Source organism: Pinus tabuliformis, chromosome X, assembly GCF_031772625.1.
Source record: "Pinus tabuliformis cultivar Carrire ecotype Pingquan chromosome X, CPIR1, whole genome shotgun sequence".
NCBI classification, from domain to species: domain Eukaryota; kingdom Viridiplantae; phylum Streptophyta; class Pinopsida; order Pinales; family Pinaceae; genus Pinus; species Pinus tabuliformis.
In genome coordinates, this window is record NC_142308.1 from 1,019,180,871 (window position 1) to 1,019,203,127 (window position 22,257).

A 22,257-nucleotide genomic window follows, 5' to 3' on the forward strand; every position below is an offset into this window, starting at 1 on the left:
TCCGGGGACGATTGTCCAAAAATAACGGCGTCCCTTGTGTATTTGTCTCATTTTATTTCAGTTCATGATCTGTATGTATGTGTAGTCTGCAATAGTGTTTTTATCGCTATTTAAATAATTAAATAACTTGTTGAATGTAAAAACAAGCAGGAGATGGTAAACCAGTGATTGCAGTAGGGGATTTATGATGTGTAGATTCAGAAATTTTCACAAGTATCAACATCCTGCATACATGTTGACACATCTCCCAAAGATATCCATTGTGAAGGGTCTCCATCTTTTTCAGACTCTCGTTAGAGTCTTCATATCTTTTCGAGAGATTTCCTAGTCAAATCCTCTCAGTCTTTTGGATGTTGATTTCCTTCATCATGGTTGCATATCTCACAATCTCTTCCTTTTCTTTCTTCACACATTCTTTTCCCAGGAGCTTCCAATCAGAGTTCCTTAATTATAGTCAACCACCTCATACTTCATATGAGGACATATTATGTTGATTACATCTAGTGTAATTCATGCCTTACGGCAACCTATTATAGGTGGAGATCCACTTTTCCTTCGATCATGCTTCTTCAAAATAGAAGTAGTGATACATGTCACCTGCAATCATACGACATAACATTATAATATTAAATACAAGCATACATACCTCATTTTACCTTTAGGTCATCTATGCTTCTTCCAGCAGCTTTCTTGATTGAAGTGTCTTCAACCCCTTGATCTGCTTCATCTCTTATGTCATCATACCACCATCTAGGAATTGCACAAGTTGCAGTTCCTGATGAAACACTTGCTTCCTCTCTAGATTAGTGAACCCTCTTATGAGGATTCCATCAGAGAATCTTGAGGATCTTGCATATCCCCATCTGGCAGATGTTTCCTTCTTGATTTGATGTATGATGAGCCTTGTCTTGGATGATTTCATCCTTTTCTTCAATGTCTAATGAGGTTCCCAAGACCTATATCCTTAATGTTTGACTACCATGAATTTTGTTCCTTTTGTCCTTCATAATTCCCATGGTGATGTTACGAGCTCTTGTTTCTAATGCTTCCATGATGCCATGATGCATCTTATTATGGTCATATCTATAACAAAAGATTTAGGATCTTATGATAAGACCCTTTTGTGAGGGATAACATCTCAATCATAGTAGAGATCTGTTACTCACTCTTTTCTTGGTATTTTCTTCAGCTTCCTCCATCTTTCCGGTTATATGAGATTTTCATAGCATTGAATCTTAGCTATACTGTCATGTCTTGCTTAAGGACGACACTTCCCTTTCCTTTCTACAAAAGTTTGAGTCCTTTAGCCTTTAACACTTTTGCCCACAACTTGTCCTTTTTCTATCTTGCATAGATACCACAAGTTGTTAAATGAGGTAACTTTCTTGTCCCACGGACACTTGTTACCTTGCTTATCAGTTAGTGTATTTAAGAACAAAGATGATTATCTTCTCATCATCTTTCCCAGATCTCCTAATTGATAACTTGTGAAGATATCCCTTCATTCTTTGATACCTTCAATTTTTTGTAGATCGGATCTAAGAGATATGACCTTCTTTTCTGTATTTCCAAAGAATATATCTTCTAGCATTTCATATATCTCCTTGATGTTTCCTCTCCTGCTACATAGGGATGAGAGGACCTTTGACTGATTTCATCAGAATCCTATGAGTCTCTTGATCCTTTTCCATGCATTCAAACAATGCTTGACCTTCAAAGACTTTTCCATAGATATCAATGACTTCTCTTTCGGGGACTATATTTATCCTCCTTTCTCATGCAAGGAATTTCGATGACTCAACCAGTTTATAGATCTCCTTGCAAACACGAAGTTATTTAACCAAACTTGATTATAGAATGAAAAATACTTACTTGGCAAGTGAAGATGAAATATTCACCTTGATCATGTTGAAGATGCATTGATGCTTCCTTCAGGGGATCTTTGAGTTGATGTGATTTTGTTTCTCTATATATTGTAGATCCTTGTGGTCTTGTTATAGAGTTTTATCCTCCTTGTTGGTTTAGAATCCTAGATACCTTGATTTGTAGATCCTTGAGGCATATCACTGTGGCATTATTTATACCATTCTGCACTGAACCGAGATTACTTGTGCCCTTATGCCTGACTGAGATAGCATCGAGACTATTACCAGGATTCCATCGAGATTGTATCACCAAAATGTGGAATCAAGAACATGTGACTATGATGATATTAATGTCCTTTCTGTGTTGATAACTTCAGCACTAAACCATACTATAATATGTCACCGAAACTCTATTTTATTATCCTTACTGTGATCCTCTTATGTGCAATGTGATTTAACATCGAAACTTTGTCCAAGTTATCTGTACTGTAATTTAGGTTGAACCAATCACTGTTTGGCACATCTGTGGTATGTCACCCAATTATAAAGGTATGTATTGCAGAGCCTTCGAACTGCTGCATAGAGTGACATTGTAAGCACTGCAATTTTGCCCAACAAAAACTAAGCTGCCTATCTGAGATTTACTGAGATCCCCTACCTGTGATTGTGCCGAGACATTAATGTTGCGATCTGAGCTTGATGTCACTGTTACCTTGACTTTTATTCCCTTCTTTTCCTTAGACTCTAACCATAGCTCTGATACCATGTTGAGAAATTGGTAGGACAACGTTTAATTCAAATTCTCTTTCATTGATTACTACTTGTGTACTTCTTAACATTATCTTTGTTCCTTATTATTATTCTTGTTCAATACATCAAAATAGCAATCAAACCAATAAGACAATGATACAATAATTAGGTTCTAAGCCAGGGCTAAAACCCCTCCTCTTGAGGGGAAAACCCAAACTTCTTATAGATTCTTCATAAGACGAGTATAAAGACCATGACAAAAACTTGACCTAAACTGCCTCTCCTAGACCAACACACAGTCACCCTTCTTTCTTGCTCATTTTGCACCATGTAGCACTAATAGCTTGACTTCTCCTTATCTCTGAGGATATCTCTATGACTGCTCATCTTCCACTGAACCGAGTCACCTATCCACGATCTGTCTCTCCATCCGAAATTGATCCATTGTCTTGACACCCAAACTGGCAGAGACATCTGATCCACACTCTGTCTCTCCATCCGAAATTGATCCACTGTCTTGACACCCGAACTAGCAAAGACATCTGATTCACGATCTGTCTCTCCATCCGAAATTGATCCACTGTCTTGACACCCAAACTGGCAGAGACATCTAATCCACGAACTGTCTATCCATCCGAAACTGATCCATTGTCTTGACAACCAAACTGGCAGAGACATTTGCACCTATCTTGGCATCCGAACTGTCTTCGCTATCCTTTCACTTCCTCGTTGTCCCTTCCTTCACTTGCTGACCCTTTCACATGTACTATCCAAAGCCTCAATCTTCCTGTACCATACCTCTGAAAATCTCAGAGAAGTTGTCTGGGTTCTATGTTCTATGGAAGTGACCTGAGTTGCCTTTATATAATTGTTGGTGCCTATATTGGAGCCGACACGAATCAGTGAACTGATGTGTCTTTTATTCTGAGCCGACATGAGTTTTATATATATAAATATATATTGAGGTTGGTATTTATCAAAGGTTGTGTCTCTATTTGAAGCCGACATGAAGTCTCCATCATATAAATATTGAAGTCCACATAGAATGAATGTACTTGTCTATTCTAGAGGACTCTTACAAGTGTAACAACACTTCATATACATGACTCTAAATTATACATTTATGACAAGATTACAAATCCCTAAAGACGTCAAGAAGAAGCCTTTGACCTATAATAAAAACTCCTTGATCATGGAGCCCATGATGCAGGTATTACAAAATTCATTCTATTATGTTTGTCTTCTTCATTACATAAATTCATAATTACAAGTCATTATGAAGACCAAACCTAGTTACATTCTACAACCCAATGTGGGAATGCGATTGCAAATAAAGTAAATCTAACTAATGAGAGTTTTCTCTTCCAACCTTATCCTCGTTGGGTTAAGGAAAGTTGCAAGGGGATCCTACAGGAGGAAGTTGCACTTGAGTACTCCTGAGAGCCCATTGTTAAATGGAGTTAGAGGAGGAAGGGTTTCGCCAAAGTTAGAGGTGCGCTAAGTATGGCAGTGGGACTTGTTGTTGCTCAAACTGTACAGGCACAATGCGACAATGACTCAAGTCGTGGGTTGTCACTCTGAACCCCGAGCTCTCCGTTCTAGTTGTCTCCCAATAGAAGGGTATGGGGGGTAGTCCCCATGGAATGTGATGATGCAAGACTCATTGGCAACTAACCAGTGCCTTATGGAGTCAACTACTTGCTTTATATCGATTAGGTACTAAATGATCAGATGAACAACCACTACTTAGATGCTTCACTATCCTATATGAAATGCAAACCTTATGATCTAGGTGAGAAGCACAATCTTGGTTAATTTTAATTATTTGCTTAACTAAATATATCCTTTAATCCTTATCTATTTTGAGGCTAGTCTCAAAAGTAGGTGGCAAAGAGAAGTCAAGGCGAAGCAAGCAAAGGCTTGGTTAACAATACCTCTCTTTGAAATCTAACATACCGAGTGCATCCGGCGCTACAGAGACTATGGCTCTGACGACTGCAAGGTCACCGTTTTAACCACTAGAGAGGATCTAGCATTCGCAAGTTAAGAGATGAAGGGTGTTCCTATCTTTCTATCAACCAAGCTTATGCTTGGAGGTGAGTTAATGAAAATTTAGGCCTGAGATATGAATGCAATATGATCGAGTGCTTCTTGAGTTAAGATTGATTATGATCTTAAGTACTTAATTACGATTTATCTTATGACAGAGTGCACTTAACAATGAATGAAAGACAATCTCAAAGTGCTCAATTTTCAATAGTGCTCAAAAGATGTAACTAATAAACCAAGATAATTGCTCAAATACAAGTGATGATATTAATGCTCTTCACAATGATCTACCAATATGCCAAAGATAAGATTGTCATCCACAATAGAAATTAACCATAAAACAATAATGACAATGATGGCAAATAAAAGAGATTTGAGCTCTTATTACCAAGATATTGCTTAGAACAATTAAACAAGGTTCTTGTTAACAATCATATGAGATAGCACAAGGATATCAATTACAATTGCTTCAAGTGATGGACAATGTTGATTTTTGGTAGGAACGGATGTGCTCTAAGTCTCAAAATTTGCAAGGAGGCTTAGACACATGCATTCTCCAATACCCAGAAATCGTTTTGGGAAATTCCACCCGGAGACAGTTTTATTCAACTTAGACTAGGCATTTAAGCTTAAAAATAAAATAAAATATATAGACATAGCCAGTCACGGATGGGAAGGAGGCATTCCAACCCTCTGGGACTCCAGAGTCATTGAAATCACCTCTATGGAAGCTACCAGATCATACATTGCCACAGAATTTCAACTAACAGGTAATTCTGAAACCTACCTCTGTATAAATGTCTATGGGCCTCAGCGTTTAGAAGATAAAATTTCTTTTCTGAACTCTTTAATGAAGTTAAAGCTAAGACACCAACATTCAAAGATCATAATGGGAGGGGATTTCAACATGATTACCACTCTCCTGGAAAAAAAAGGAGGCCTTAGGCGACTAAATAGAGACTCAGAACTCTTTGTTGACTTCATGGAATCCGCCCAACTGGTTGACATCCCCCCAAAAAATGGGCTCTACACTTGGAACAACCGAAGAGGAGGAGAACACCGGATAGCCTCTCGCCTTGACCGTTTTTTGATCTCAGAAAACATCTTACTGGAAGGAACAACAGTTGACTCTGATATCCTCCCCTGTGGGGGATCAGACCACTGGCCCATCGCCCTGGAAGCTGCTTTTCTTGAGACCCCCAAAAATAGGCCATTCAGATTTGAGAAATTCTGGCTAACTCACCCAAATTTTCCTGATCTGGTGAAAAAATGGTGGGAAGAACCCAAAAATATAAGGGGGACCAAAATGTTTAAACTCCAATCCAAACTAAAACACATCAAACACAAAATCAAGGAATGGAATGCAACCGAGTTTGGTAATATTTTCCAGGAAAAGCACAAGATAGAAGACCGACTAAGTCAAATTCATAAGGACTGGGCTTCAGGGATTAACAGGGAGGACTCAAATGAACAGGAAAAGATACTAATGCAGAAATGGCATCTCCGCTGCCAACAGGAAGAAATCCTTTGGAAACAAAAGTCTCGCATCCAATGGTTGAAGGAGGGAGAGCAAAATACAAAGTTCTTCCATAGATCAACGATGGATTACAGGGGGGCCAACAAAATCCTGAAGCTGACCAATGCATCTGGAGAAGTTATCCAAAATCATAATGAGATTTCAACTTTGCTTACTAGTCATTTTAAGCAAATTGCCCAGGAATCTCAAGAAGATCGATCGGAAGCAAGAGAGGAAATAATTCAGGCCATACCCCAAATCATTACTCCAGCACAAAATGCATCTCTGTTAAGAAAAATCTCAATGGAGGAGGTGGAAGAGGTTGTTAAAGACATGCCAAATGATAAAGCTCTGGGCCTAGATGGTTTTACTATAAACTTCTACAAAGCTTGTTGGCAAACAGTCAAAACAGAGGTCTGGGAAGTAGTTGAAGATTCAAGACGATCTGGCTCAATTCTTAAAGGCCTAAATTCTACTTTCCTAGCCCTAATCCCCAAAGAAGAGGAAGCCCTAACTCCAGAAAAGTTCCGCCCCATAGCTCTGTGCAATGTGATTTATAAAATCATCTCTAAGGTCATCGCTAATAGACTCAAACCTATCCTCCCGGACATCATCTCGGAGGAGCAGTCAGGATTCGTGGAAGGCAGACAAATTCTGGACAATATCCTCTTGGCGCAGGAGATGATACATACTTTGCAGTCCAGAAAAATCCCCGGTATGATGATTCAGCTCGACCTTTCAAAAGCTTTCGACAAAGTGAATTGGAATTACCTGGAGGCCACTTCAAGGGCTTTTGGTTTTGACAATCGGTGGACCAAATGGATTCTCGCTCTTATCAAGTCAACAAATTTCTCTATTTTGGTTAATGGATCCCCCTCGGCCACCTTCTCTCCTTCCCGAGGCATAAGGCAAGGAGACCCACTGTCCCCCTTCCTTTTTGTGATCCTCATGGAAGGGCTTAGCAGATATATTCACAGAGCCAAAGCGGAAGGGAAAATCAATGGATTGCGCCCTCTCCCCTCCACCCCTGCAACTACTCACCAGCAGTTTGCCGATGATACTATGCTGCATGGATCTCCAACTGTCAAAGAGGCCAAGGCTTACAAGTCTATCTTATCTCTTTTCAGCAAGGCATCAGGTATGGACATAAACCATTCCAAATCGACTATTTTTTTCTTTAACACTCATGTTTCTATTCAGAGCCATCTCACCAGCATCCTAGGCTTTCGAAATGGTTCTTTGCCCTCGAAATATCTGGGAGCCCCGCTCACCACCAAGCCTTGGCAAAAGGTTCATTGGGAAAGGCTCATAGCAAACATGGAAAAAAGATGCAACCATTGGACCCACAGGGCACTCAACTTTGCGGGGCGCCTTGTTTTAACTAAAGCCGTCCTGCAGGCCATCCCTCAGTACATGCTTTCTATCCTCCCGGCGCCCAAGGCCATCCTACAGAAAATTCGATCCATCCAAAGATCCTTTTTATGGAGTGGCAGCGCAGAGAAGAGAAAATGGGCTCTCGTGGCCTGGGAAAAGATCTGTAAATCGAAACTTGCTGGAGGGTTAAACCTAATAGACCCCGATATTAGCAACAAAACTGGGGGAGCCAAACTATGGTGGCGCTGGCTGAAAGAGACCAACCTTCCCTGGGCCAGACACTGGAAGGCGAAATACACTCCCAACTGCAGAAACCAGGACCTCATAAGACTTCAAGAATTACCGGAAGGCTCTCCAATCTGGAACCTAGCAAAAAGAAACCGAAACCTTATACAGGACCACAGCTTCTGGGAGATCCGAAATGGGGAATCAGCCCTCTTCTGGGAAGATGCCTGGCAACAGCATCCAAAGCTTGAAAACCCAGACCTTGAAGATTACAAAACAAACTGTCATAACAGGGGAAAATTCACCGTTCATCATTACTGGACCCCCAATGGCATTGACCAGGATTGGAGAGAATGGACCCTTCCAGATACCGAAAACCCTAATGAGGAAAATAATAACATTCAAGACCTGCTACAAGTCCTTCACAAAAGAAAAATTAGGATAACCTCGGAGGCGGACAAGCTGAGGTGGGGTATGAAGGGAAATGGCAACTTCACTCTTAAAGAAGCCAGAGAGCAGTTGGAACTCACAGAGCAGGGGGAGACAGCCCCTTGGTTCACCAAGGTTTGGGATCCCTTATTCTGGCCAAAAATTCAAACTTTTCTATGGCTCCTTATGAGGCGTAAGACGCTCACCTGGGAGAACCTGCGAAAAAAAGGCTTTGAAGGCCCCTCATTTTGCCCTATGTGTAATCAAGCAGAAGAAACCATGAATCATTTATTCAATACATGCGAATGGGCTAACCACATTTGGCAAGGGATAGAAATTATCATGCAGCAAAACAGAAGAGATATGGACTCCATCCAAAACACCATCACCAATTGGCCAAGTAATTACTCTGAAAACCCTCAAATCAATAGCATATGGAAAGTTCTGCCAGGTTTTATCACATGGACAATATGGAAAGAAAGGAACAGAAGAATTTTCCAAAACGAGCACAGGAATATAGAGCACCTGAGAATTACCTTAATGGAGAATATTCGCCAATTGATTTTGGTAAAAAGTAAAGTAGACCCAGCCAACCAAATCTTTGCGGATGACCAGAGAATCCTGAAGGCTTTCAATATCAGCTACGACCAAAGCCAAAAGCCCCAAGCTAAACAGCAGAACATCAACAGCACTCCAAAGGATTGGACTCGGCCTCCTGAGGGCTTCCTGAAACTGAATTTTGATGGCGCCTCGCGCGGTAACCCGGGACTAGCTAGCATAGGAGGCCTCATCCGAAAACAGAGAGGTGAAATAATCCATATCTACAGTCAAGCGTTGGGCGAGGGCACTAATAATGAAATGGAATTCGCAGCAATGGAAAAAGGTTTAACAATTCTTCAAAGAAACCAGGCAGAAAACGCAATAATCGAGGGTGACTCTGAGGTTGCCATTTTGGTGGCAAGGAAAATCTATGGGGGAACGCCGGCCAGCAAGGCTACCAAGCACTGGCACCTAGCTATGGTCACAGAGAGCATAGGGAAATTGCTCGGGAAAATGAAAGGCCTCATCTTCCAGGCGGTAAGAAGGCAGGCTAATTCGGTTGCCGACCACTTGGCAAACCATGGGATCGAGAACCCAAACGGAATGGTGGACAGCTGTTGGCATCAGGTCGAGAGTAATCAATTAAAGGAACGGTGCTCTCACCTCGCACGAATAGATTTGGTGGCAGCTGACAAGGTAGAATGACAGACCGCCTAATTCACTACCACAAGAGTATGGATAGGTCGACGGGACGAGAGCCATCAATACACAGCAAGCACAGAAGGACAACCGGGTTGAGGGGAATAATGCGCACCGCAGGCCACAGTCAATTGTACAGTAACATGATCCGGAGTGACATAAGCCGCCGCAGAACCGCAGGACAGAGGGACACTTGGCACTTTCAGAACCGTGCAGGAGGAGGTGATCGAAAACATTCTCAATCATCGCAATTCCCCTCCACAACTCCGAATCGCAGCATTTATGTTGATCGGACATGCAATTTGCATGTCGCGATCCGCTCCACCGCCCAAAATCTTCCCGCTATTATCTATATATCCTTCCTTGCTCTCCTTTGGAGCATCAATGTTTCGGTGCTCAACAATCTGAGATCACCGATATGTATTTTCACTCAGGCAAGCAATAATCAAGTGAGGGCACCCATGGCGGGAGAAGGATGTCGAAACCAGTCTGCAAACAACGACCTGCGGCTAGCTCGAGAAATGTTCGAGCGGAGAACGTCTGAACGGAACAAACGGAAAATTATAGACCTGGAGGCCTCTGCTCAGGAGGAAGAGAGTAAGCTTTCTGACCATCAGTTAAGCCAGGAAGTTGACTGGCTGCAAGATCCGGGGACGACCAGCACTCGGGCGACTCAGTTCGTTCGCACACAAGCAGAAGCGTGGCGCATGAAGACCATCCTGGCTAAGGCCATGGATGTCCAAGCGGAGCAGGCTGAGCAATTGCGAACTCTCCAGCAGTTTGCTGCCACAATGACTAAGGAGCACATGGCGGTGGTTCAAAGCAGTGAATTTAAACTCACCGCTCTGCATGAGGAGGTTGATACCATAAGCAGAAAGCTCACTGTCCTGATCAAGCTGCTCAGGAAAAACATTGAGCAAGACAGCAAGCCTCCAGAGCCGCATCGGGGTGGTCCGTCGAAGGTCAACCAGGAAAATGCACTCAACTGCAAAGAGATGCACACAGTGCCTGACTCCCCAAACAAATTCTGATCAGTCTCCCCTGTCCCTCTGTCGGACTTTGTTATGTATGTTCTGTTTTTATTCTCTCAGTTATGTGCTCGCCAGTTTTTTGGCCTAAGTCGCCCTGCGAGGTGTACCTTTCGACAGCACTCCGTTTCTTTGTTTCTACTGTTTTCACACTGTTACTAGCTGGTAAGGCCTGCTTCATAGCGGCCAGGCAACTGCTTCGGCAGTTTTTTTGTACTATATGCTACTTTTGTTAATATCAAAGCTTATTTACACAAAAAAAAAGCTTAAAAATAACCAAGATCATTGCATCACACAAATCCTCGGAATTGCATATCATATAGGATAGTCTATCATATTAAGCAACGGGCATCCATCTGGTTACTTGGATTCAATTTATAATCAGCAAGAATTGTGACTCCATAAGGTGTTGAAATTTCTAAGTCTAACCCGTTAGAAATTCTTTTTGTACTATCTGGTTTATTTCACCGACTTGTTTAATTACTTAACAAGTTATTTACCATGTAAATACTGAAAATAAACAGAAGTACAATATCAACATCTACAGATCATCAACTGAAAGAAAACAAGCACACAAGTGACACCGTTATTTTTGGACCAACGTCCCCGGAAAAACCCAATGCAGGAAAACCGGTGCAATTATTTAGAGGGTTATAACTTATATTATTATGTAGTTTATCTGAGTACAACTGGGTGCCTAACCGGCTCAACCGACAAAGAAAAAGATACGGCAACAATACCTCTATATCCAGAAACAAGTATTCAGAAAACATGTCGCACAAAACCCTCTCCAGCACAACTGAAGCTCAACGTTGGCCCTTCTGGCCTCTGCGTCAACCCCGGGACTCTCTGCGTCAATGCTCTGAGGCACTGCACAGCCTTTGGGAGTCTTTGTCTCATTCCCTCTTCCCTCTGCATGGATGATGCAGTCTCTCTGGGTTTTGCGTTGCGTCTGTTGAAGTTTCTAAGTTTACTTAGTTTAGAAACCCTTCATGCACTTTTTCTGATTTATTCCTACCCACTTGTTATTTTTCTTTAACAAGTTATTTACAAAGTAAACACTGAAAATAAACACCAGCGCATGCTCAACATATTACAAATCAACAACTAAAAGAAACAAGAACAAACACACCACATGACACCATTATTTTTGGACCAATGTCCCCGGAAAAACCCAATGCGGGAAAACCGATATAGCTATCTGAGAGTTTTTCTTATTAAGCAATATCAGAGTACAATCTGGGTGTCGAAACTGGCCTACCCAACAGAGAATTTCCTTAACAGCTATACCTCACAGTTTGAGAGAAATCTCCCAGATGAAACCCTGGAAAATCCTTCCGGCAGCTCCTCAACACAAAACTGCTCTGCAACCCCAGCGTCTGCCCAATTGGATCGCGTCAGCCCCTCTCTGTCTCATGTTGGCCCTGCATCAGCCCCAAGAGGCCCTACGTCAGCTTTTTGGGCCTCTGCATCAAACACGCTGGCCTCTCTAGTGCTCTGCGCAGCACTTGGCTGCCTCTGCGTGGCCCTACGTGAGCCCTTGTTGGCTCTACATCACTCTCCTTGGCTGCTGCGCTGCTCTCCTGGAACAATCTTTGCCTTCTCTATTTCTCTGTACTCAATGCCCCTCAGCTGCTCTCCCAATCACCGATTCTATCTCTCTTAGCAAACCCCGCTCTAGAGAATAGATGATTGATCACTTTGGTGTCTTCTCCAAGTGACCCTCAAGCCTCCTCTTATACTTTTCCTGTTGACATCTCAATGGCCGAGATTAAGTCCCAAATCAACAACTAAGATTAGATCTGGCTTGATCCATGTATTTTGGACCATTCTAACACAAATTCATATTAATACATATTAATATTTTATTTTCCCTAAGTTTAGACTTAGGGACTCCATCAAAAATATTAATTATTTTAATATCTCCTGATCTGTTTAGAATCTGCCCAAACCCTTTCTAGGTAATGGAGATCTCATGTGCCCCAACCTCTCCACGAAATTTCGTGGCTGGAGCACATGCAATGCTACCCCAAACCAACAGTATTGTCCCTGTCTCTCTGCCTCATACTCACTGCCCCTCGTTGTTGATCATTGATTCACTTTTGCTTGGCAACCCTGCTCTAGCAAAATGAATCACTGATCACCCTGGTGTATTCTCCCACTAACCCTCAAGCCTCCTCTTATACTTTTCTGATTGGTCCATCAACGATCGAGATTAAATCTCTAATCAACAGCTAAGATTACATTTGGCTTGATCCATGACTTTTGGACCCTTCTAACCCAGTTTTATATTAATACCCATTAATATTTTATTTTTCTTAAGTTTAGACTTAGGAACTCCATTAAAAATATTAATTATTTTCATATCTCTCAAACCGAGTACAATCTGTCCAAACCATTTCTACGTCCTCATGTGCTTTAGCCTCTCCACCAAATTTCATGGCTAGAGCACATTCGATGTTATCCCAAATCAACACTCCCTCTTAGCGAGAACTGTGTTGTAGGAATACTCCTCAATGAGCATTACCCTGATTATCCGACACACGGTCCCTGTGTTGATGCTAGGCCTCCCCGCCCAACATCCTCTGCACTACTGCATCCTGTACTGCTGCCCATGGCCCTGCCACTGCCACTGCTGCATCCGTACGACAGCTCCCTCTACATCCATGTTGCTGCTGGTCCATCCTCCCAGCACTGCATCTGCACTGCAACCCCCTCTCATCATGTTGCATTGTGCTACTACATACTGCTACTGCACTGCAACTCAGTTACTGAGAAGTAAGTAACTGATCCACCCAACATCTGACATCCCTGTCATGCTAGAAACATCCCAATGTTGAAGCTCCCTCTGCCACTAACAAGTGCTCCCTCTACTGACCTTTGCGCTGCTGCAACAACTCCCTACATCTCGCATTGCACACCTCTTTGTGCCATCCTACACTGTTGCAACACTACCATGCCTCTCGCACTGTTGCAACCTGCTAGCCTCACGCTGTCCGAGGACTCCTGCATTGTAGCACTCGTTGTCGCTTCATCCGCATCCGTCTCTACCTACATCCACCAATCCTGCTACTCTTCGGGGCTCCCGTAGCAAGGTAGAATCCAAGAGGTTGGGTACCTCAAGAATCTTGCCCCTCATCGCCTGTAGTCCCCCTGACTACAGCTCGATGTCTCCCCACTTCTTCTCAAGTGGCACATGAGCACTCATGGCACAATCATCATCCTCCTCAACCTCCTTCTCTGCCTTCATTGGTGCTACCTTCGAGTCCGAAGCCTCTCCCCTTACTCTTCTTCCTAGGACACTGGTTCGCAAAATGACCGAGTTCCCCACAATGGGAGCACTTGACCTTGGAGAGGTCCTTCTTTCTCTTCTCTTGCTTTCCCGTAGATGCTAGAGCGGCATCCTCTTCTTCCTCCTCCTTGATTTTGACCCCTTTGCCGCTACTCCCCGCCTTGGTCAGTCATCTGATCTCTTCTTGACGAAGGACCGTCCACAGCTCTTCCCAACCCAAAAGACTCATCCTGCCCAGTATGCTCTGGACAAATACCTCCCAATCCTCGAAAACTGTGTTCATTGCAGTCCTCACCATTAATTCCTCACCCGGCGTGGCCCCTATGGAAGTTAGTTGGTCACGAATCTCCTTCAACTCCAAGGAAGACATCTATTTGCTCTCCTTTCTGCATCTGGTATGCCCTTAGCTAATTCTCCAGGAGCATCTTCCTCTGCACAAAAGTATGTTGGTACAATATCTTCAAGGCATCCCACATCTCCTTTGTTTTTTCCTTCTCGACAATATGTGGTACCACACATAGTTTTAAAATTCGGTCAATTCGAAACGGAAACGGCCGAGTTGATCTGTTTCAATGCCCAGAATTGTGACTCGGTGGAGGAAACGGTTCGGGAGGCCGAGTCATGGCTGACTCGGCCAACTCGACCGTTTTCGTATTGACTCGGCCGAGTCATAACCTGGGGCCCGTAACCCCATCAAAACAGCGATTTGTCATTTTTTTAATGAAATTTTGAAGTGTTTGCTGATTGGTTCGAACTCCAAGGTGTTCTCTAAATTAGTTAAATGCTATTTGGGGTCCATTCCCCTCTCCTAGTATTGATATGCTATTCAAATTTCATGGTAATGTTAAATTCTTAAAGCAAAAGTGGCATTCTCCTTAATCTTCATTTTCATCCTTTTACTTAAATTTTTAACATTACCATGAAATGACTCAGGATGTTTGAGAGTGGTTCCGACCTCATTGGATTTCATATGGAGAAAGTAGAATTTTAGATTTCATTCAAAATCCAGCAGACTTATCAGTTTTTCAGGATTTCAGGATTGGAGGATTGCAATGTTTCCATTGAATTTTGTCATGTATTAAGGTATGGAACTCGTATTTAATCAAGAGCACCAATCCCTCTATGTACCTTGATGTTAGTGACATTGGTTGTCGAACTTCTCTAGGATTCGCTCCCAAACCAGGAGCTTTTGAAAATGTCGCTCCCGCTCCCGTTTTCGCTCTCGCTCCCCACTTTCGCTCCCGCTCCCGTTTTCGCTCTCGCTCCCCACTTTCGCTCCCGCTCCCAAGTAACATTGAGCCAGATGATGTTGGCAACTCTAGCAGTAGCCAGTAGTACTGGTCACAGACTTTTGTTGTAGAGGCCATTTATAGCCTCCTTGGTTATGTGTTTTGTTTTGATCTCTATATCATCATCGTGTATGTATTGGACAGTGCACTGGGTGCCATTTTGATATAATGGATATATTCATGAGCCTACTTTGATCATATGTTGTCTTCTATCTATATTCTAATGCTGTGTGTTTGGAAACATGAATGAAAATCTTTAAAATTATGTGGTTTTATAAAAAATAAATATTTAATATACTTTTTACAACGACCGAGTCATTGAAATCGAGCCGGCCGAGTCGATACGGAATCAGAGTCGGAGTCGGAGTCGACCCTCGGCCGAGTCGGAGTCGAAGTCGGAGTCGGAGTTTTTAAACATTGGTACCACATGATCCTTGACCATATCAAGGATGATGCACTTAGCCTTAGCCATTGCCTCCTTGTACCTTTCATTAGCTACCGGGTCAACCAGGATAGCTATCACTCTCGAGACAAAGCCCTTGAAGCGACATCTGTCTAGAATGGACAAGATCCTAGCCTTCCAAACCACAAAGTTGGACGCTCTGTCCAACCTATCTTGATCTCTCAGCCCATTCATGGCTATCTCGCTGCTCTTCTTTTGACTCCTCTGAGTCTCTCGACTTCCCTCCTGGGAGTCCTCTGTTTGACTCCTGTTGAGTCTCTCAACTTACCGTCTAGAAGTTCTCGGTCTGACTCCCTCTAAGTCTCGATTTTCCTTCTGGAAATCCCTCTGCCAACGTCAAGTTGCCCCACTATGATCGTTTGTGCAACTACACCATTGATTCGGATTCCTTGGCTAGAAATCTGCCTCAGCAGCAACCCCCTCCCCCTTGGTCTTGCCCTATTAGGTATTGTTCTGACCACAGTACCCCACCAGCTGTTCTCCGCAAATTACCCACAGCCTTCTATACCCCAGCAACTGAAGGATTGAGCCACTTGGCTCTGCGCAATCCCGGCACCAGCAAATCAGTTCCCCCAGCCAACTGCGTCAGCCCTCCTGGCCTCTACGTGAGCCTGATCTTGCCTCCCTTAGCCTTTGCGCTGCCTTTCTCTGGCCCAGAATGATAACGCAGTCCCTTTGCGTCACTCCTTCCTCTATCGCCTTCTGCAGGGATCAACTCTGTCACTCGGGACAGTTGAGTCCGCTGCAAATGCTCTACTCGGTTGATGCCTTCATTTTTCCTGTGATCTACAACCACACTCTGATACCATGTTGAAAATTCTAAGTCTAACCCGTTAGAAATTCTTCTTGTACTATCTGGTTTATTTCACCTACTTGTTTAATTACTTAACAAGTTATTTACCATGTAAATACTGAAAATAAACACAAGTACAGTATCAACATCTACAGATCATCAACTGAAAGAAAACGAGCACACAAGTGACATCGTTATTTTTTTACCAATATCCCCAAAAAAACCCAATGCAGGAAAACCGGTGCAGCTATTAAGAGGGTTATATTATTACACAGTTTATCTGAGTACAACTGGGTGCCTAAACTGGCTCAACTGACAGAGAAAAATATACGACAGCAATACATCTATATCGGGAAACAGGTATTCAGAAAACCTGTCCCACAAAACCTTCTCTGGTACAACTGAAGCTCAGCGTTGGCCCTTCTGGCCTCTGCGTCAGCCTCCTGCTGACTTGCATCAGCCCCAGGACTCTCTGTGTCAGCCCTCTGAGGCACTGCGCAGCTTCTGGGAGCCTCTGCGTCACTCCCTCTACCCTTTGTGTGTAAGATGCAGTCTCTCTGGGCTCTGCATAGCCTGGACTGACTGCTACTCTGGCTCTCTCCGCTTCTGTGTTGGTCTCCCAGTATTGTCCCTACCTCTCTGCCTCGTACTCACTGCCGCTCACTACTGATCACTGATTCACTTTTTCTTAGCAACCCTACTCTAGCAAAATGAATGATTGATCACTCTGGTGTATTCTCCAATAGACCCTCAAGCCTCCTCTTATACTTTTCTCGTTGGTCTATCAATAGCCGAGATTAAATCTCTAATCAATGACTATGATTAGATTTGGCTTGATCCATGACTTTTAGACCATTCTAACCCAATTTTATATAATACCCATTAATATTTTATTTTTCCTATGTTTAGACATAGGAACTCCATTACAAATATTAATTATTTTAATATCTCACAAACCGGGTAAAATCTATCCAAACCATTTCTAGGTCTTGGAGATCTCATGTGCTTTAGCCTCTCCACCAATTTTCATGGCTAGAGCACATCCAACGCTACCCCAAATCAACATAAGGCACTAGTCTCATACTTGAAATCTAATCTAATGTTTAATCTTGTTAAACTTCTACAGAGTAGCTAGGCCACCCATCTGTGTCTCCCAAGCAAGTTGGTTCCCAACTTGTTTTCATTAATCTCATTTCCATAGGGGCTACCCCCCATAGCCTGTTGTTGGGAGACAGCTAGAACAGAGTGGGCAGGGATCAGAGTGTTGATTTGTGGTAGCATCGGATGTGCTCTAACCATGAAAATTGGTTGAGAGGCTAAAGCACATGAGATCTCCAAGACCCAAAAATGGTTTGGGGAAATTCCACCCGGTTAGAAAAATATTAAAATAATTATTATTTTTAATAGGATTCCTAAGTCTAGATTTAGGAAAATTAAAATATTAATAGGTATTAATATAAAACTGTGGGAGAATGTTATAATGACATGGATCAAACCAAATCTAGTCTTAGTCGTTGATTAGGGACTTAATTTTGACCGTTGAATATTCAACAAGAAAAGTATAAGAAGAGACTTGAGAGTCAATTGGAAATACACCAAGATTGATGAGTAAGTTCGATTTTCTGGAGCGGGGTTTGCTGAGAAAATTCAAACAAGTGATCTGTTGCAGCGAGGGGTAGTGAGTACATAGCAGAGATCCAGAGATAGTGCCTGAGGGTCAGCGCAGTGACTAAAGAGGTTGACCCAAAGGCAGCTAGAGCTATGCAGAGGCAGTGGGAGCCGCTTAGAGGCAGCTAGAGACTGCGCATAGGCTGAGGGGCTTGCGTGGGTGACGCAGAGGGCCAGTGAGCTTACGCAAAGACCCAATCTATAATGAGAAGCATGAGGATGCAATGGTGAGGGAAAAGTCCATAATCCTTGATGGGGTCAAGGATCATGTCGTACCACATATGCCAAAAAGGACACAGCAAAGGAGATGTAGGATACTTTGACAACATTGCATCAGGGCACTTCCGTGCAGTGGAAAATGCTATTAGAGAATCAGCTGCAGTCGTATCAAATGCAGAAGGGGGAGAAGATAAATCTATACTTCCTAAGATTACAAGAGATTCGAGACCAACTTACTTCCATAAGGGCCACGTTGGATCAGGAGTTCATGGTGAGGGCCGCCCTGAATGCAGTCTCCGAGGAGTGGGAGACATTTGTCCAAGGCATTTTGGGCATAGCTACTCTTCCAGGATGGAAAGAGATGTGGGCAATTCTTTGCCAAGAAGAGATTAGGCAGTTGACCAAGGCGGGGAGTAGCAACAAAGGAGGTCGAATCAAGAAAGAGGAGGAGAATGTGGCTCTAGCATTTGCAGGACAGCAGGGGAAGAGGAAGAAGGAAATCTCCAAGGTGAAGTGCTTCCATTGTGGGGAGCTGGGTCATTATGCAACCCAGTGCCCCAGGAAGAAGAATAAGGGAGAGGCTTCTGACTCCAAGGCAGTGTCGGCTAAGGCGGAGAAAGAAGTCGAGACTGATGACGACTGTGCCATGAGTGCTCATACACCTCTACAGAAGAGGTGGGGTGACATCGAGTTGTAGTCAAGAGGACTACAGAAGATGAGGGGCAGGGTCCCTGAGGTACCCAAACTCTTGGATCATATCCAGCTACAGGAGCCCCGAATGACAGTAGCAGGATGACTGATGTCGGTAGAAGCAAGATGTGATGGAGCGACAAGGCAGTGCTAGAGCGCAGAGGTCTGTAGCAGGGCAGAGGTGGTTGCAGCAGTGCGAGAGGCATAGAGGTGTTTGCAGCAGTGCGAGAGGCACAAAGGTGCTTGTAGCAACGCAGAGGTAACAGAGGGAGCACAGGATAGCAGTAGAGGTAGCTTCAGCATCAAGAGGCTTCTGGACTGGCAAGGATGTCAGAATTGGGTAGATCAGCTAATTACATCTCAGTAACTGAGTTGTAGTGCAGCAATTAGCAGTGGCAGTGCTATGGGCAGCATGCTGAGAGGGAGCTGCAGTACAGATGTAAAAGAAGCAGTGGCAGAGCCATGGGCAGCAGTACAGGAAGCAACAATGCAATGGATGTTGGGTTGTAGGCCAAGCATCAACATAGGTATCGGTGCGAGAGGATCAGTGTGATGTTCAATGATGGAGCATTACTAGAGCACATTCATCGCTAAGAGGGAGTGTTGATTTGTGGTAGCATCGGATGTGCTCTAGCCATGAAAATTGGTGGAGAGGCTAAAGCACATGAGATCTCCAAGACCCAGAATTGGTTTGGGGAAATTCCACCCGGTTAGAAAGATATTAAAATAATTATTATTTTTTAATGGGGTTCCTAACTCTAAACTTAGGAAAATTAAAATATTAATAGGTATTAATATAAAAGTGGGTGAGAATGTTCTAAATGACATGGATCAAGCCAAATCTAACCTTAGCCATTGATTAGGGACTTACTCTCGGTCGTTGAAGACTCAACAGGAAAAGTATAAGACGACGCTTGAGGGTCAGTTGGAGATACACTAAGATTGATCAATTAGTTCAATTTTCTGGAGCAAGGTTACCTAAGAAAATTCGAACAAGTGATTTGTTGCAGCGAGCGGCAGTGAGTACATAGCAGAGAATCAGGAGAATCAGTTGCGGTAGCATCAGATGCAAAAGGGGGAGAAGATAGATCTATACCTCCTCAGATTACATGAGATTCGGGACCAACTTACTTCCATAGGGGCCACATCGGATCAGGAGTTCATGGTGAGGATCGCCCTGAATGCAGTCTCCGAGGAGTGGGAGACATTTGTCCAAGGCATTTGGGCAGAGCTACTCTTCCAAGATGGGAAGAGATGTGGGCAGCTCTTCGCCAAGAACAGATCAGACGATTGAGCAAGGCGGGGAGTAGCAGCAAAGTAGGTCGAATCAAGAAAGAGGAGGAGGAGGATGCGGCTTTGGCATCTGCTAGACAGCAGGGGAAGAGGAAGAAGAAGGACATCTCCAAGATGAACTTCTTCCATTGTGGCGAGTTGGGTCATTATGCAACCCAGTCTCCCAAGAAGAAAAATAAGGGAGAGGATCTGACTCCAAGGCAACGTCGGCTAAGGCGAAGAAAGAAGTCGAGACTGATGACGATTTTGCCATGAGTGCTCATGCATCTCTAGAGAAGAGGTGGGGTGACATCGAGCTATAGCGAGGAGGCCTACATAAGAGGGGCAGGATCCTTGAGGTACCCAAACTCTTGGATCATATCTGGCTACAGTAGCCCCGAATGAGAATAGTAGGATCACGGATGTCGATAGAAGAAAAATGCAATGCACCAACAATGCAGTATAGAGTGCAGAGGCCTGTAGCAGCGTAGAGGTCTGTAGCAGTACAGAGGTGGTTGTAGCAACACGAGAGGCACAAAGGTGTTTGCAGCAGTGCGAGAGGCACAAAGGTGGTTGCAGCAGCGCAAAGGCAGCAACAGGAGCACAGGATAGCAACAGATGTAGCTTCAACATCAGGAGGCTTCTAGACTGGCAAGCATGTCAGAATTGGGTAGATCAGTTACTTACATCTCGGTAATTGAGTTGCAGTGCAGCAATTAGCAGTGGCAGTGCTATGGGCAACATGATGCAGCATGTTGAGAGGGAGTTGTAGTACAGATGTAACAGCAGTGGCAGTGGCAGAGCCAAGGGCAGCAGTACAGGAAGCAACAGTGCAATGGATTTTGGGCAACAAGCCAAGCATCAACACAGGTACCGGTACAAGAGGATCAGTATGATGTTCAGTGATGGAACATTATTAGTGTACATTCCTCGCTAAGAGGGAGTATTGATTTGTGGTGGCATCGGATGTGCTCTAGCCATGAAAATTGGTGGAGAGACTAAAGCACATGAGATCTCCAAGACCCAGAAATGGTTTGGGGAAATTCCACCCAGTTAGAGAGGTATTAAAATAATTATTATTTTTAATGGGATTCCTAAGTCTAAATTTAGGAAAATTAAAATATGAATGGGTATTAATATAAAACTGGGTGAGAATGTTCTAAATGACATGGATCAAGCCATATCTAATCTTAGTTGTTGATTAGGGACTTAATCTCGGCCATTGAATACTCAACAGAAAAAGTAGAAGAGGAGGCTCAAGGGTCATTTGAAGATACACCAAGATTGATTAGTCAGTTCGATTTTTGGAGCGGGGTTTGCTGAGAAAATTCGAACAAGTGATTTGTTGCAGCAAGGGGCAGTGAATACATAGCAGAGAGGTAGAGATAGCGCCTAAGGTTCAGTGCAATGACTGAAGAGGCTGACGCAGAGGCAACACGAGCCACGTAGAGGCAGCTAGAGATTGCGCAGAGGCTGAGGGGCCTGCGTGGGTGACGCAGAGGGCTAGAGAGCTGACGCAGAGGGTTCAAAAGCTATGCTGAGGCTAGCAGGGACGACGCAGAGCCTAGGAGAAGCACTGAAAGGATTTTCGTGGGATAGACTAGTGCTGAGAAGCTGAATATCTCTCTCCGAAAAGAGGTATTACTGTCGTGTAACAATCTCTGTTGGGTGAGCCAGTTCGCCACCCTAGTTGTACTCAAGAAATCTGCATAATAATAAAACCCTCAAAACTGTTGCACCAGTTTTCCCGAATTGGGTTTCTCCAGGGACGTGTTGTCCAAAAATAACGGTGTCCCTTGTGTGCTTGACTAGTATTTCAATTGTTAATATGTATATGAGTTAAGGCTGCACTTGTGTTTATTTTCAGTATTTATATGTGTAAATAACTTGTTAATGGAATAAACAAGTAGGTGAAATAAACCAAATAATGCAATAGGGATTTCTAACTTGTCAGACTTAGAAATTTCAACATGGTATCAGAGCGTCGCAGATCACCGCAGGACTGAAGGCACCAGCAATAGCTGAAATTTGCAACAATCGCAGTTGTCTCAAGAGAAAGAGCTGCTCCTAAGTAGAAGGCAGCAGAGAAGGAGTGA

At 43.5% G+C, this 22,257-nt stretch overlaps 1 protein-coding gene across 2 annotated transcripts in view; it reads right to left on the reverse strand.

Annotated features, from left to right (window-relative positions):
- LOC149143201 (ABC transporter C family member 14-like) overlaps positions 1-22,257 on the reverse strand; it is a 477,216-nt gene that overhangs the window by 294,136 nt on the left and 160,823 nt on the right. The window lies entirely within an intron of this gene.